Source organism: Hyperolius riggenbachi, chromosome 1 (genome assembly GCF_040937935.1).
Source record: "Hyperolius riggenbachi isolate aHypRig1 chromosome 1, aHypRig1.pri, whole genome shotgun sequence".
Classification (NCBI taxonomy): Eukaryota; Metazoa; Chordata; class Amphibia; order Anura; family Hyperoliidae; genus Hyperolius; species Hyperolius riggenbachi.
The window spans coordinates 548,613,309-548,631,106 of NC_090646.1; the positions used below are offsets into that span (position 1 = coordinate 548,613,309).

Consider the following 17,798-nt stretch of genomic DNA (forward strand, 5'->3'; position numbering starts at 1 on the left):
TATGTCCAGAACTGATGCAGCTTGGGGGACAGAGAGACAGTGGGCACAGAGATACAAAGGGGGCAAGAGACCCAGAGAAGGCATAAAGGGGCAAAGGGGGCACAAAGAGAAATGGGGACAAAGGGGGAACAAACAGGCACAGAGGTGGCACAAAGCTTGAATTGAAGAAAATCGTGAATTGAATCGAAATCGCAATTTTAGACAGAAATCGCTTAATTCAATTTTTTCCTAAAATCGTTCAGGCCTAATGGATGACCCACACACGGTTACATATTTCACCAATATAATCTGTCAGCATGTTCTTTATAAGCTCAAACATTAAAGGTGGCCACACATCTCTCCACTTGGAGGCGGTCAACCATTTGTTTTGATAATTATAGAATTAAATGAAAATCTCTGCCGCCAAGAGCATGCCCTGTCGATGATGCAACCAATTTAGGGCCAAAATTGGTCGCAAATATTGATCGGACATGCTGCAAGATGTCGGGCCGTTGTGGTCGATCGTGTGTGGCGGTAATGACAAGTAGTGGTGATGGCGAGTAGTATCAGGACGAGTGACAAAATCCCCAGCGCGTTGCCGCCACATATGCATTTATACATTACCTGTCCTTTGTCGCCCACCGTGCTGCCACTTCATTAGCGCTGTACATGCCACTGAGGTATAGTACATGACGGGCTAAATGCTGGTGGCGTGTATGGAGCAGCAGGATGGATGGGAACTGTGCAGTGGGTGACATAGGACATCTAACGTGTAAATGCACATGCGGGGGCACACTGGGAGGTGGACTCGGCTGATTCCTAAGATTTCATGCTGAAATTGATTGGCAATCGGCCTGCAGTGTGCGGGCAGCCAATAGATCTCTCTAATCAGATTTGAATAGAGAAATTTGTATCTTGGTCAAATCTGCCCATCATTGCTGGATGTATGGGGACTTTTACTGTTATTATTTTAGCTAAACCATGGCCTCTTATGTACAGGTCAGTGGAGAGTACACAGCAAAACTTTGCCCTCCACCCAAGATCGTCTCACCAGTCTGGTTGCCCTCCTCTTAATGCAGCAGAGCATTGCATATTGGAGAGTGGGCTGATTCCTTTCTTTAGTGGCTAACTCTTACATCCTGCCATTGATGTTATAACTACTGGGTCTCATCTCTGTGAGAATTGTGGTTCCGCCTTGTCAGGTTCTTCAACTCCAGATTGTGGGCAGAAAGCAGAGACCAGAAGACACATCTATAATGGATAGAGATGTGGGAGTCAGCAGCTGTTGGACTTTTGGGTGTTAAATCATACTGGCTGGTGGGGGGACAAGAGTGAAGGGGGTCTCAATGATTTGGATTATTATTATTAGGGAGGGGTTCTTGTTACATATTTCCACCATCTTTCATTTACCATTTGATTACAGCATGTGCAAGAATGAAAGTACCAATGACGCTAGCCAGTTTGTATTTCTAGTAGTGTGGTTTTAGCATGTTGACAGAATGCTGCATTGCATGTAATCAGCTGATGTAACATAAGTGTGTGAGTGTGCATATACTAGCCCCAGGCTTACTATGCCTGCTCTTCTCCTCACACACAAATCTCACTGTCAGTGGGAGGCTTCCTGACATCAGAGAGACCATTCACAGACCGCTGTGGTTAGCAGCTATCTGGTCATTGTTCCCAGAACTCACTGCTTGTTCTAATCTGCCTCTCATTCTTATTAGGAACTTGGTTGGCAGGAGCCACCATTCAGGCATTTATTCTCTAGTTGTCAATTCCCAATACAGATTTACATTTGGTTGGATTGAGGTTGCAGCGAGTCTTAAGTGGGGACAGTGCCTAGTATACCTGTGATAAGTAATTTTGCTAAACAGCTTATCAATAAAAATATAATTGCTATAGGCATGCTGTTAAATTAAGTGGGTAGTTCACATGTGCCTGTAGTATGCATTTGTATAATGGTTGTTTCACATTGTCCTTTGCTGCCTGGCACCATATGTTTCTAGGGGATTCACTGCCATCCCATTCATGTGTTTTAGAATTTGAGGCTTGCATCAAAATGCAGCAGGTAGAATGCTCTTCTGCCTCGTAGATCTGAATAATGCACCAAACTGAAGAAGAAATGGAGTCTTGCGCTCTGCTGTACAAAGCAGCAAATGTAAAGTGGTGTGTTCAGTGCAAGTGGATCATTGGTACATGATGAACTTATGTGGTTACACGAGTACACAGGTGCAAAAGGTCCCTTGATGTGGGCAGCACACGGTTCCTTTTTTGCTTCTTATCCTTTCCTGTTGGACTCAGTTTTCATCTGGTATACTGGAGAATCCTAAGTACAGGCCTTGAGTTGACTTGAAAGCCCTGTCTTGTCTCTTTCAGCATGTGATGTGCACCTAGGATAGCCAATTTATCAGACAGGTGCAGAGAAAGCTGACACAGCTGTACAGTACCTCTTTGATTTAGTAGCTTAAAGAGAACCCGAGGTGGGTTTGAAGAATATTATCTGCATACAGAGGCTGGATCTGCCTATACAGCCCAGCCTCTGTTGCTATCCCAAACCCCCCCTAAGGTCCCCCTGCACTCTGTAATCCCTCATAAATCACAGCCACGCTGCTGACAAACAGCTTGTCAGAGCTGGCTGTGTTTATCTCTATAGTGTCAGTCTGTTGCTCTCCCCGCCTCCTGCAGAACTCCGGTCCCCGCCTGCATCCCTTCCCTCCCTGCTGATTGGAGGGAAGGGACGGGGGCAGGGACCGGAGCTATGCAGGAGGCGGGGGAGCAGTTGAGACTGACACTACAGATGTAAACACAGCCTCACAGCATGGCTGTGATTTATGAGGGATTGCAGAGTGCAGGGGGACCTTAGTGGGGTTTGGGATAGCAACAGAGGCTGGGCTGTATAGGCAGATCCAGCCTCTGTATGCAGATAACATTCTTTAAACACACCTCGGGTTCTCTTTAAACCTGTTTGTTTTCTCCTTGCTACTGACACGTTTGTGCTAGCTTTCTTTGAACCTATGCATAGTGTTGTGTGCATCATCATTGTAACTATTAATCTAGTCATTGGGTCGTTAGAGCAAACTTGCAGTGACAAAATTCTGTCTCCCAACTCCTTGTTACTCATATAGTTATCCTCCCTGACTTTAGGAATCCAGGGAAAATAGCCTTACCTTTACCAGTGTTCGGTTCTTTGATTTCATGCTGATGTGGTCATTTTTGCCTGTAATTTCGCTCTAGGAGCTTGTTGTAAAGGACAACATTTTCGGAAAAATCTTCCTCCACTTTAAATGGTTACCTAGTGCACTAGCAGCAGTGCACCACATGTACTCTAGCACCCAACATTGAATCTACAGCGGGACTAGGCCAGGGATGTGGATATCTGGTCCTAAAGGACCGAGGTCCTCACACTATTGTTTTGCACAGCTCAAATGTAATTGATGGGGCTGAATCAGGAAAGGTGCGGTTCATAAAATAGAACACATTTGAGTCTATCCTAAACGCCGACATGTATTTATGACCATCAAGGAACAGTTTTACACATGTGGTTTAGAGCTACACGCAGCACACAAGTACAGCCACTGTGCTTAAAGGACATCTGAGGTGAAAATAAACTAGATAAATGTTTCTCCTTCTAAAAAGACCTTTTAGTTATCCTACAGTTTTTATTTTATATTTAAATCTTTGTTTTTACTGTTTCATGGCCTCTTCTCAATTACAAATTCGTTGAAGTATGTCAGAGCTAAAATATATGAACTATTGATCCTTTATCTCTTTCCTGCTCTCACAAGCCATTTACTGCCAGGAAAGTGTTTTATGGCTGCAATTCCTTATCAGTGAGAGTTATGCTATCTGATTTTTACCACTTTCAGGCAGAGAAAGAAAAAAAGGAACACAGCCTAGTTATTTGCGTGCTTGCCACTGTACATACACATCTCTCATCGTGTCACATTGGATGTACTTTAAAGAACTGAAGTGAGCATAATATGGAGGCAGGAAGCTGACACTACGCGGTCGTCCATACCATTCATGTAGAATTGGTACAGGAGCTGACAAGATTTACATTTTAACACTGAAATGCACTTGTTTAAACAAATTACAGCTCATATAAACATGATTACTCTTTTGTAGTTTACTAAAATACATATTAAAATTATGTATGAATTGCAAAATGGCCCAGCTGGATGTTCCAATAGTGAAAAGGGAAGGTCATTCAGATGCAAATCTGAGTTGATGCAGGATTATACAAATTTTGTATGAAAAGGTATGCAACTGCAAAGATGGAATTTGATTAGTCCATTTTTAAGCTGCATACATTTGCATACAAAATTATGTAAACCTGCATCAACACCTAATTGACCATCCCTACTTGTGACACAACTACTTGTCTGTGTTGTCTAATGCTGGGCATACACTGGTCGATCCGGCGGCCGATTAGCCGCCGGATCGCCCCCCCCCCCCCCCCCCCCGCCAAATGTGCGCACAGATCGATTCCCGCTCGTCCCCGCCGGCGCTTATCACCAGCTCGATTCGCCGCTATTGTCCACCCGTGGGGATCGAGCGCGGAATCGATCCCCGCAGTGATCGGACACGTCGGATATTATCAATCGGCCATTAGGCTCGATTGATAATCCTCCCCTCAACGCCGTGTATGCCCAGCATGAGAGAGAGAGAGATAATCTGTGTACACATTGAATATCCAATTGGCTATATATATGTGTATCTGATTTTAAAAATAGTGACTGCTTTATTGCAGCAGCGCCAGTAACTGTTTTTGATTGTTAGTTTATTTCATTTTGTGGACAAAGCACAGCTATTACTGTATATGTACTTTTTATAATCTCTGAGAAATTGAATATTTTATCAAGTGTTTTCTGCTGGTTTTAATTGAAGTTAACATTAGACTGGATAACCTCCACTATCCCTTAAAATGTTATATCGACCGGTCAGTACACGATTGGTTTAGATTCCGCATGTGACCTTTTACACTGTAAGTAAATGTTTTTTTACTTTGTAATTTTCTTGCAGCCACTCATCGGAGTTCTCTTGTACTGAGAAGCAGAGGTGATTTATTCTCTAGATTCTGTACACTGCTTCAGTTGGCTTTTTACTTTCCTTTTGCTATTGTAGATTCATTCTGTTGGAGAGGTACCGTAATAAACTATCTGCCTGTATGAAGTCCGGATAAGTCGCATGGGTGATTCCCAGGCTAGCGGCATGATTGCCAGCAGGGAAAGCACAAGTGGATCTCCTTATTGCCTGCATTATATGACTGGAAGCAGAGCTGCTAACATTCAGCCTCAAGTCACCAGAGCAGAAATTGGCCGTACTAGAGATCACGTGAACAGAGTAGGAATCTGCCTCTAGTACTAGAGATCACGTCACCAGAGAAGGAATCTGCCTCTAGTACTAGGGATCACATCACCAGAGCAGAAATTGGCCGTACTAGAGATCACGTGAACAGAGTAGGAATCTGCCTCTAGTACTAGAGATCACGTCACCAGAGAAGGAATCTGCCTCTAGTACTAGGGATCACATCACCAGAGCAGGAATTGGCCTCTAGTACTAGGGATCACATCACCAGAGCAGGAATTGGCCTCTAGTACTAGGGATCACATCACCAGAGCAGGAATTGGCCTCTAGTACTAGGGATCACATCACCAGAGCAGGAATTGGCCTCTAGTACTAGGGATCACATCACCAGAGCAGGAATTGGCCTCTAGTAATGGAGATCCCATCACCAGAGCAGGAATCGGCCTTGTGGCATAGCTGTAAGCTTTCTTGGTACTGTTACTAGGCTTTAGTACATGTGACTTTAATCTTTGATGTCTCTTTGATACATCTGTACACACATAATGGAGTCTGTTGGCATTTGAAGCATGAGCAACTCTGTGCATAATATAGCTTGTGTTTCAGACTGGACTAGTATGAAGCTGGGGAAATCCACCTGCTGGCCAACCAGCAGAAACCATGTGTTATCTCTCCCGGTTGAAACTTGTAGCATGTTTTCACTGTGAATGGCAATAAACATTTGCTGTTGCTTGTCCAACAAACGAGCATCCCAGCTTTCCTTAAAGGACCTCTGTGGTGAAAATCTTAAAATTTAAAATACATGTTAACCTATACAAATAAGTTTCTTCCGGAGTAAAATGAGCCATAAATTTTCTCCTATGTTGCTGTCACTTTCAGCAAGTAGTAGAAATCTACCATTACCGATAGATTTTTGGACTAGCCCATCTTCTCATAGCAGATTCTTAGGGTTTTCTTAATTTTTAAAAGCACTTAATGAATGGCAGTTGCTCCGTCCAACTGCCAAAAAAGTACGGTGAGCAGGCAGACTGTCCAGCATCATTGTATAAATCCTTTTCAGGGAATGTCTTTATAAAGAATAAAGGCCATTCTGAGAATCCCCCATGAAGAGATGGACTAACGTAAAACCTGTCGGTTCCGTCAGATTTCTACTACCTACTGTAAGTGACAGCAACATAGGAGAAAAGTCATTTTTGGCTCATTTTACTCTGAAAGAAGTGTACTTCTTACTTGTATGTGTTTTTTTAAATTTTAAGATTTTCGCATCTGTTCCTCTAGGCAGGGGTCACACTTGTCTTTCAGTTTCTACACTTTTCAGAAAACTGAAAAACAAGTGTGACCTCTACCTTACAACAGCTAATGTAATTTATAGAGAAAACTGACAAATTGCGCAAGATGTCAGTTTTTTTTTTCTGCGCGCGAAATCTACATTCAAGTGTGACCTAGCTCATTGATTAACATGAGTTCTCAGTTGAAAACAGTTTTTCTGTGCAGAAAACGCACACGAAAGCCGACAAGTGTGACCCCTGCCTAAAAGAGAACCTGAACTGAAAATAAAGTCAAATTAACCATACACAGGTCATACCGGTATTTACCTCCTGTGTAGCCTACTCCTCAAACTTTCTCCTCTCCTGCATCCCATTTGTCCACTGTGATCAATGGAATTCTCCGTCTTCCATTTTAAAAATGGCCATAACCGCTTCCTGGTCAGCACACTGTTAAACTGTAATATCGCCCACTTGAGCCATAGGGAAACATGGACATTACTTTGCACATTCAGTTGTAACTGACAGCTGCTGATAAATAACTGACAGCAACTGGTGTTTCAGTTCTGACAAAATATTGTCAGAACTGGAAGGGATCACTGTAAGAAGAAAATGGTGAGCTTCTGAGAGGAACGGACGGTGAGGTAAGTATGTAATATTCATTTGCAGCTACTTCATGTTTTTATTTTAAATTTTACTCCAGGTTCCCTTTAAGCCAGTACCAGGCTGGGCTGCAGTGACATAAGTGCATTTCAAGACTTGCCACTAAATGGGACCCCAGAGTTTTAGAGACCTCCTGCTGGGTATTCTGGAGGCAGGCTACAGTGTCCAGCTTAGCCTCAGCATGCAGCTAGCACCTCTAACCACCTCCCTTTAGAGGGCAGCCTCGCATTTATAGCCACAAACCTCCCTCTCCAGTATATAGCGGTGGTGGGAGGATTGTGAGTGATGTGCCTGTTTTAAATCTGTGGTGTGACATGGGAGGTTTTGGGAGGCAGAAGAGCTGGGTCTGCATTAAGGGCTCGTTTCCACTATAGCGAATCCGCATGCAGCATAGGCAATACAAGTGGATGGGATTGTTTCCACTTGTGCGTTGTGCGGGTGCGTTTCGGTGTGCAGGAAAAATCTGCACGACAGGGTCGTCAGATTTCGCGTGCGGCAGGAATACGGGTGAATCGCCGCTAATGCATTCAATAGGGAAATCACATGCGGCTTTGTCAAGCTGTACAGACAATTGTTTGATAGTAAGCAATCTGCGGTGGTCTACAGCTACTCCCTCCACCTTCCCAAATCCACTGCACACAGATTTTCAATAGATTTCACTGTAAAAACTGAACTGCAGCATTACACTGTTGGAGCACAATGCTATGGGCCATCAATCCACCACTTATTTTTTTTTTTTTACCGTCCAATGGTAGTAATCAATTTTTGTTAGAAATCAATTGAAAATTACAATTGATTTGGCTGTTTGCTCTATAGATTTCTGGCAGATTCAGCGGGGGAAAAAACTGTGTATGGCCTGCTTTACAGCCATTGTCATCCCTTTGGTATATCACAAGAATGTGGGGGAAATAGGAGGGTCCACGGCACTATTATGGCTTTGCAGTTCTGGGGTATATGATGAGGAGAGGCGTTGTCAGAGGGGAAGGAGTTGGGGCAAAACTGCTGGAGCAGAAGTGGGTCTGAGAATGGTACCTGACTGCACAGATTGGAGTCGTGTAACCCTGAAGATAATAACCCTTGTACATGTATGACGGAAAGTCTTTATATTGTACATGTTACGGCCAAAGCCAGAAGTCGGCCAAAGTGGGAAACTTGGACGGGCATTTCTCAAAATGGCCAATTTAGTTGTTACATCACCGGCAAAGGTCTAACAGTGGCTGTGGTGGGCACTGGCCACACGTATACAAAGTTTACTTTACCAAGATGTTACAGCCTCTGCCTATTTAACCTCTGCATAAGGTGAATGTAGTAAGGTGAAAAAGTACCGAAGAGTAGGTGAAAAATAGTATCAAAAAATTAATCTCGCCTACAAAGTACTCTCTACAACAGGGGTGCCCACACTTTTTCGGCTCGCGAGCTACTTTAAAATTCGCCGAGGCCAGGAGATCTACCGATGTTTCAAATGCACCTCCTACCCAGAATTGTAGTTAGGTATAGGTCCCTTCAGTACAGGTTAGCCAGGTATAGGTCCCTTCAGTACAGGTTAGCCGGGTATAGGTCCCTTCAGTACAGGTTAGCCGGGTATAGGTCCCTTCAGTACAGGTTAGCCGGGTATAGGTCCCTTCAGTACAGGTTAGCCGGGTATAGGTCCCTTCAGTACAGGTTAGCCGGGTATAGGTCCCTTCAGTACAGGTTAGCCGGGTATAGGTCCCTTCAGTACAGGTTAGCCGGGTATAGGTCCCTTCAGTATAGGTTAGCCGGGTATAGGTCCCTTCTGTATAGGTTAGCCAGGTATAGGTCCCTTCTGTATAACTTAGCCGGGTATAGGTCCCTTCAGTATAGGTTAGCTGGGTATAGGTCCCTTCAGTATAGGTTAGCTGGGTATAGGTCCCTTCAGTATAGGTAAGCCGGGTATAGGATCCTTCAGTATAGGTTACCTGGGTATAGGGCCGGTGTCTTCCCGCGGTGGTGTCCAGGTATTCAGGCCTGGCTCTGGTGGGCAGCGTGAGTGGAGTCGGAACTCGGAAGTTTTCCGCCTCTCCTCCCCTGATTGGCTGCGCGCCTCTCCTCCCCTGATTGGCTGCGCGCCTCTCCTCCCCTGATTGGCTGCGCGCCTCTCCTCCCCTGATTGGCTGCGCGCCTCTCCTCCCCTGATTGGCTGCGCGCCTCTCCTCCCCTCCCCTGATTGGCCAGGCTCTCTCCTCCAGCGGCCAGCAGCAGAAACTGCATTATACAGCTGCTGGCTGCTAAATTCAATGGGACGCGGCCAAGAGGCCGCGATCTACCGATCAGGCGGTCGCAATCTACCGGTAGATCGCGATCGACCTATTGGGCACCCCTGCTCTACAACCTAGCTCCTCCTTATATAAATAAACTAATTTCCAGATACCATCCTAGAACCTCCGCTCTAACAATGTTCTACTGTGTTCCTGCCTGGTCTCCTTTTCTCACTCCCGCTTACATTTTTCTCAATCCACTCCCCTCCTCTGGAATACACTCCTCAACACATACGCCACTCGCCAACACGTACCCTTTTTAGGTGCAGTCTGAAAACTCAACTCTTCAGGCAAGCACATTTCAGTCACTGACAACCATTTTTATCATCTCATGCACAACTTCCTCTCGCCTATTGTCCTATCTGCTAGGTGCTCACTATGAGATTTTCTGGCAATTTACTGTCAGATCAATTCTTTCCAAATTAAATCTGTGGTGTGACATGGGAGGTTTTGGGAGGCAGAAGAGCTGGGTCTGCATTAAGGGCTCGTTTCCACTATAGCGAATCCGCATGCAGCATAGGCAATACAAGTGGATGGGATTGTTTCCACTTGTGCGTCATGCGGGTGCGTTTCGGTGTGCGGGAAAAATCTGCACGACGGTCGTCAGATTTCGCGTGCGGCAGGAATACGGGTGAATCACCGCTAATGCATTCAATAGGGAAATCGCATGCGGCTTTGTCATGCGGATTTCCCCACGATTTCGCATGCGATTTCGCATGTAAAGCAATGGAGCTTTGCACAGGCAGTGACATGGTTAAATTCGCCTGCCTCCTTGCCATGCGAAATCGCATGCAAAATCGCGGGTAAATCTGCACGCGGAAACGCAGCCGCATGCGATTTCTTCTGCTGTGGAATCCAGGCAATTCCGCACCGCTACAGTGGAAACGAGCCCTAAGTCAGACTTTGGAGGTGCCTTGGTTCTATAAACTATCTGGCCATATGGTGAAGTGTTGACACCTGAAGTTGAAGACCCTTAATGTTGAGTGGGTTGGGAGGGTTTGTGGTGGTGGGATAAGTAGGGATGGAGGTAAGGAACACTGCGGGGAAAAATTAACAGGAATGGGCCTTAAGTTGAGGCCTAGAGCAAGTTCAGCTGATTAGTGCTGCATCAATTTATTATGCTGTACTCTTACAGGAATCGTCAGGCAAAAGGAAAAAAGTCACTTACCTGGGGCTTCTACCAGCCCCATGAAGCCATCCTGTGCCCTCGTAGTCACTCACTGCTGCTCCAGTCCCCCGCCGCCAGCTAGTTTAGTTTTTGCCGACCTCAGGGTCGGCGGGCCGCATTGTGTACATTTTTACGCATTTCCGCTGGTGCAGGAACACTAACGCATACATTTTTACGCATTAGAGGTGCTATGCGTACATTTTTACGCGTTGCATCGCTACTGCGTATAAATGTATATGTTAATGTTCCTGCACCAGTGGGAATGCGTAAAAATGTACGCAATGCGGCCCGCCGACCCCGAGGTCGGCAAAAACGAAACTAGCTGGCATAGGAGGAGAGCACAGGATGGCTGCATTGAGCCGGTAGAAGCCCCAAGTAAGAAACTTTTTTTTTTTGCCTTACTATGAAGTAAGAGGTATATGGATGCTGACATATTTTTTTTCATTTTAAATAAAACAGATTGCTTGGCTGTCCTGATGATCTACAGTCTCTAATACCTTTAGCCATAGACCTGAGCAAGCATGCAGATCAGGGGTTTCTGACAAAAATTTGCCACATGCTTGTTTCAGGTGTGTGATTCGGACACCACTGATGCCAGAAAGATCTGCAGGACTGTCGGGCAGCTGGTATTGTTTAAAAGGACATAAATCTACCTCTCTTCAGGTTCTTTTTAAAAAATAACTTTTTTTTTTTGGGTGACAAATCGGCCATTGTTTGTAGTACAATTAAATTAATTTTACTTACGGTACACTATTTTTTTTAGGAAATCTAAAATTTCTGTATTGTGGTTCTAGAGCCCAGTGCATGCAGTGTCAAATGCATTTTGCCTGACTGGCCTGGAGACTGGTTATAGGTTGAGGACTGCAATGATCGCTTAGCTGCTTACAATGACCTGTTACTTTTGAGTCAGTTGCTGGAAAATCAGATTGCAAGAATATTCCTGGACTGGGCTTGCCGAACATTCTCAATAATAGCCGTATGCTGGGTTTATAGATAGGAAATGAGAAGTCTGAATGTGCTGTATTAAAAGCTAAAAAATGGATTGGTGACATTTAGAGAGGTGGGCCTGAAGTGGTTAATGAACGGTCACCCATAACTGTGTGAAGATTATGTATGGGATTTTGTGCATCATCCAATCCAACTAACCAGTTTTAGGGCTCAGACACACTTCAGTGCGCTTTTTTAAATCCATCTACCCTGTGTTTTTAAAACCACACCCCCATTGACTTTGCTTTAAATGGCACGAAAATTGCACCAAAATTGCTGCGATCAGTTTTCATAAAGATCGTGCCAGTTTTGCTGCAGTTTAAATGCAAGGCAGTGGGAGTGTTTGCGCTGACAGATCGAACAGCACTCTTTAGTGTTTCTCAGCCCTTATATCAGCAACCTTTGCATTATTTAAGGCCATGTTCACATAATGCAACATGTCTGAGCCTTATTCCTTCCATAGTATTTCCTCCATCTTTCTGTGTCCTCATAACCTGTGTCATGTTTAGTGGCTTCCAACAGAATGAAAATACCCTGCTTGGATGTGGTGGCTTGTGGCTATGTTCTCATGCGCATCACTTTTTTCTTGGTGTATGCTTGCATTTGCATTTTCTGGTCAGTTTCATGCTTTTTAAATTGCTTATAATAAAATGGGTTATAGTTACGAAGTGCCTGTAATCTTGCTGATGCCAGTGATCATTCGTTACAGGCACTTTGATAGGCTTTGGGAACGCATGCTCCCATTCACTGATCAGTAAGAACATGCGCGGGAGAGAACGCGGAAAACTAAGTGTGCGTATATATGCATATCAGACATCCGGAGCTGGTTAAATATGAAAAAACATAAGGAATTTGAAGATTGCATACGTGTATGCTTGCTTTCTTTGCTATACGATTAATGTCTGATCTGGATAGTGATTTGATCACTTATTGAATAGAATCTGTAGTGAAAGTGGCATGGTGTTTACCAGGCTAACAGGACAGATGAAGTGAGAATATGGACGCTGCCATATTTATTTTTAAATACCAGTTGCCTGGCAGCACAGCTCATCTATTTGGCTGCAGTAGTGTCTGAAACACTTATCTTAAAGTACTAGAGGCAGATGATCAGCAGGACAGCCAGGCAACTGGTATTGCTTAAAAGGAGATAACTATGGCAGTCTCCAAAGCCATCTGGCTACAGTCTTCCTTTAAAGCTACTTTACGAAAGGTATATTGTGAAGTGAGTCAGGCTGCAGGGGTCAGGGATGAGGACAGGATTGCCAATGCTTCACATGTGGTGTGGTCTCTCCGACCATGTCATCAGAAGCTTGTTCAATTGATTGCTTATTCAGCTGATCATGTGACCTACTTTAGTGCTACAGCAGTCAACACATTCCTCCACACAACAAAGTCACCTGTAATTCATTTGATACATACTGTATATCTAAACTGAGGTGATTATTCTCAGGCTAGTGACAACTACCAGGCCTTGTAGGGTCTGTGGTGAGAGAGAGATTTGAATTTTGATGCAGTGTGTGATGTATATTTATAGTCCTCCATCTTCATCGTTCACTTCCTAGCTTTGCTGTGTACTATGCTGAAATAAACAGAGCCTTTTAGTCTGCTTCTTATGGATGCACCTGTTTATGTATGAAACGGTCACATGTCTCACAGCGATGTTCACAATGGCCTCAATTCACTAAGATCATGCTGGAGATAAGGCAACAGAAAACCTACCTCCACACAGTGAGTTATCTTATCTCTTCATTCCACCCTGGCGTTCTATTGTTTGCACCAGGGTGGATGCGCAGCACTTTTTTTTTTTTTTTTAATTGTGTAGCTAGCCTAGCGCTAGCAACATGATGCCCCCCTCCTTCCGCATTCCTCCCACCCCTCCGATCGCCGCCGGCGCTATTACCCATAAGCTTCCCCCGTCGCCATGACGACATCGTCGTGACGTCAGATGGAGTTCCGATCCATCCCTCAGCGCTGCTTGGCACTGATTGACCAGGCTGCGCAGGGGTCTGGGGGGGGGGGGGGGGTCGGCGTGTTACGTGGCGGGTAGCGGCGCATCGGTGGCGAGTGGTGACGATCGTCCCCAACACGTGTTTTAAAAAATTTATGAAAATCTGCCCAGCGGGGCCTGAGCGGCGCCCTCCGGCAGTCATGGACGAGCTCAGACCGCCAAGGAGGTTAAGTTACCACCTCTGTAGTTATTTTCACACGCAGTTAAAATAACTCCAGAATTCTAACAGGCTGTTAATTAAGGATCGAAGAGTTAACTTAAAGACAAAAGTTAACTTTAGGTTTGCCTGAGGTAAAATGTTTCCTGAATACTACATGCTTTATCACCATGGTAACAACTCTAGAAACGTTATTAAAGACAGGAGAGAAGCTTAGTGAATAGAGGCTATTGATTCTTAACATAAGAGCAGTGTTGTGTGATGCATCCCACTGTTTGGAAGTTCTGACAGTTTAGAGTGTTGTATCCTCAAAGCTGCCTCTCACTCTGTACACATATTAGACTTTTGTTGCCTGAAACAATCTTTCTCTAACCATTCTAGTGTATGGCCTTGAAATGAGACTCCAGGCTCCTCCTCCTGATGAAACACAATCAGCAAGAAGTTTAAAAGACCCCACCCCGCCCCTCTACCTTCAGTATTCTTGTGTTTCCGGCCTACCAGGGGACACAGTCAGCTTCCAGATAGTCTGGATATTATGTTATGCAGGTGAATGTTGGGGGAACACTGTCCTTTCCTGGCCTGTGATCAGGCGTTGGGAGAGTGATTCCTAACCTGTACCTAACGGAATATCTAGGTATCTACTGGATGGCCATGCGTGCATACGGACAAACTTACGTTTTGGGAGATGCAGCAGGGCGTCCGCCTCCAGGTATCGGCTCCACGCTGAGGTCCATGCGGCTGCCAGGAGAGGACGAGAAGGCTGGAGTGATGTGACGTAGACGCGCGCGGCGCGATAATGCGTCATTATATGCGGCCGGGAGGCGGAGCTATGCGGAGGGCTCGGCTTACCATAGAAGGAAAACGCCGTAGACTCCAGCAGGAAGCGGACACGCGGCCATTAAAGAGCGCGGCTTCCGGCGGCCCCCACCGCAAAGCTATGGAGCAGGAGACGGGTGCGGAGGCTGCTAGAACCACGACCACTCCCGCAGGCAGCTCGGCGGTGGTAATGTATAGAGCTGCTATGTGGGGTTTTTTTCCTGTGTACAATGCAGACAAACAGAATCAGGCTGATGGCAGATTGTCTTTTGTTTTATTTTTAAGGACAAGGCTGATAGCAAGGCTAGAAGTAAAAGATGTCCAAACTGCCAGATAAAGTTGGATTCTACATGGCCAAAGAACCTATGTGGAAAATGTACAGATAAAATAATGTCTTCAGAATCAATCTTAATGGTGAAAGAATTCATGGAGGCTATGAGACAGGAAATCAGAGGAGAATTGAGAAACTTAAAAGAAAATCTTTCTCACACTTCTCCACAAAATGAAGGTCAGGAACCTTCAGGGCCGTCTGGTGTTAATATAATTCCGCCACCTCCCAGAACTTTAGAAGAAGAGGAGGAGGAAGAGGGAGAGGACGAAGGGCAGGCAGTAGAGTCATTAGATGAGTCTAATAAACCCTCTGCAGATGAGTCTGAGACAGATAGTGTTAAACTGCGTGCACCTAAATTCCTGTTTGCACCAGAGGAGACACAGGAACTGTTAAAAGCGGTTTACACTACGGAAGATATTAAAGAGGAAACAGCACAGGCTTCAAAGCAAGACAGAGTATATGGGGGTCTTATGCAGCAACAAACCAGAGCATTCCCAGTACACCAGTCTTTAAAGGACATAATTTTAACACAGTGGAAAGAGCCGGAGCGTAGACTATTCATACCAAAATCGGCTAAACGCAAGTTTCCCTTTAAAGAGGAAGAACAAAACAAATGGATTCAATGTCCAAAGCTAGATGCTTCATTAGCGAAGTATTCTAAGCAGTCAGACCTGTCGTTTGAAGACGCAGGAGCACTGAGAGACCCAATGGATAAAAAGATTGAGGCATTAATTAAAAAAGCCTGGGAGTCAGCAGCGTTTGGGTTTAAGACAAATCTGTCAGCTACATGCATATCTAGAAACCTTAAGATTTGGCTAGAAAATTTAATAGACAAGGTGGTTACAAAGGAGCCACTGGAATCTTATTCAGCATCAATTCCAGTGGTGCTCAAAGCAATTTCTTTCTTGGCAGATGCTACAGCTGAAGCCATTAGGATTACAGCCCGTACAACGGCATTATTGAACTCAGCTAGGAGGGCGGTCTGGCTAAAAACATGGGAAGGAGACTTAACCTCAAAGAATAAATTGTGCTCACTCCCATTCGAGGGAGATTTACTGTTTGGGCCTGAGCTGGAAAACATATTAAAAAGGTCAGCGGAAAAAGGAAAACAGTTCCCCAATAAAAAGAGAAGTACGTTCGGTACAAGAGCATTTCACCCGAGAAAAGAGAAAGGAGAACAGCGTAGATCCACATCCTTTCAGAGAAAATGGTTTCCCAAGGGCAGAGGAGGAGGTGGCTTTGTCCTTGGGAGATCAGACCACACAAAAACAACCAAATGACTCGGAGGTGGGAGGGAGATTGAAATATTTTGTGAAGGAATGGGAAAGCATTCACCCAGATATTTTTGTTCTAAACATTATAAAGGAGGGCTACCGCCTAGAATTTTCAGTTCCGCCTCCGGACAGATTTTTTCTCAATCCCCTCCCAAAGGATATAGAAAAAGCAATAGGGATGAGAGCCATGATCTCATCTCTACTAGCAATGAGGGTAATCAGAGAAGTCCCGCTGCAGGAAAGAGGCAGGGGTTTCTATTCTCATATTTTTTTGATAAAAAAGCCGACCGGCAAATTCCGTTTTATTTTAAATCTAAAAAAACTAAATCCATTTTTGAAATACAAAAGGTTCCGGATGGAGAACATCTACTCGGTTCGACAAATCCTAAACAAGGGGGACTATTTTATAATTCTAGATTTACAAGATGCCTACCTACATGTACCAATCTGGGAGAAGCATCAAAAATATTTGAGATTCGCAATAAGGGTGGGCGCACAGATAGAGCATTTTCAGTTTGTAGCCCTCCCTTTTGGAATAGCCTCTGCACCCCGAATATTTACGAAAATTGTGTCAGAGATAGTGGGTCCACTGAGACTGCAAGGAATTGCACTAATCCCCTACCTGGACGATCTGTTAGTACATGCCCAGTCAAGGGAGGTGCTGGAAAGTCACAAACAAACAGTAGTTCAGACCTTTTCCAGACTAGGATGGCTGATAAATTTTCAGAAATCGAATCTAGAGCCAAGCCAGCAGATAAGATTCCTGGGGTATCAAATAGATTCAACCCAAAGAAAGATTTTTCTCCCTCAGGACAAAATAGAGAAACTAATAGAGACATCATCACAAATAAAGGAACAACAGACAGTTGCAATCAGACAGATAATGAGGCTAGTAGGGTTCATGACATCGGCAATGCCGGCGGTAACATGGGCCCAACTACACAGCAGGAAATTACAAAATTTTCTCCTAGAAAGTTGGGACAGGACACAGAAGTCTCTCGACTTAAAAGTAGCAGTCCCGGACGAGATAAGAGTCATTAAATTGGTGGATGCAGAGCAGCAACCTACAGCAGGGCAGATTATGGTCACAGCAAAAGGTGGTAAAAATAACGGATGCGAGCAGCAAAGGATGGGGAGCAGTATGCGGCTCGTGGCAGGTCCAGGGGACATGGAGCAAAGAGCAAGAACTAGAATCCTCAAATTCAAGGGAGATGAGAGCAGTTCAGTTGGCATTGCAGAGGTTTCACCAGCAGATTCAGGGAAGAGAATTGCTAGTGTTGTCAGACAACATCACCACGGTAGCTTATATAAACAAGCAAGGGGGAACGAGAGCTCAGGGTCTATTGAACATAAGTATGCAGATGCTAGAGTGGGTAGAAAAAAGGGCAATATCAATCTCAGCGGTTCACATAAAGGGCAGCCTAAACACGGAGGCGGACTATCTCAGCAGGAACACGATAAAACAGTCAGAGTGGGCCCTAAATCAGGAGATATTCGAACAGATTCAGGAAAGATGGACAGAGGCAGAGATAGACCTGTTCGCAAGTCCAAGGAACAAAAAGTTGAAAAA

The 17,798-nt window shown here is 44.8% G+C and overlaps 1 protein-coding gene across 1 annotated transcript in view; it reads left to right on the forward strand.

The window, feature by feature from the left end:
* The window catches only part of TRIM36 (tripartite motif containing 36), a 76,649-nt gene that overhangs the window by 20,730 nt on the left and 38,121 nt on the right, over nucleotides 1-17,798 (forward strand). The gene's annotated exons all lie outside the window — the stretch shown is intronic.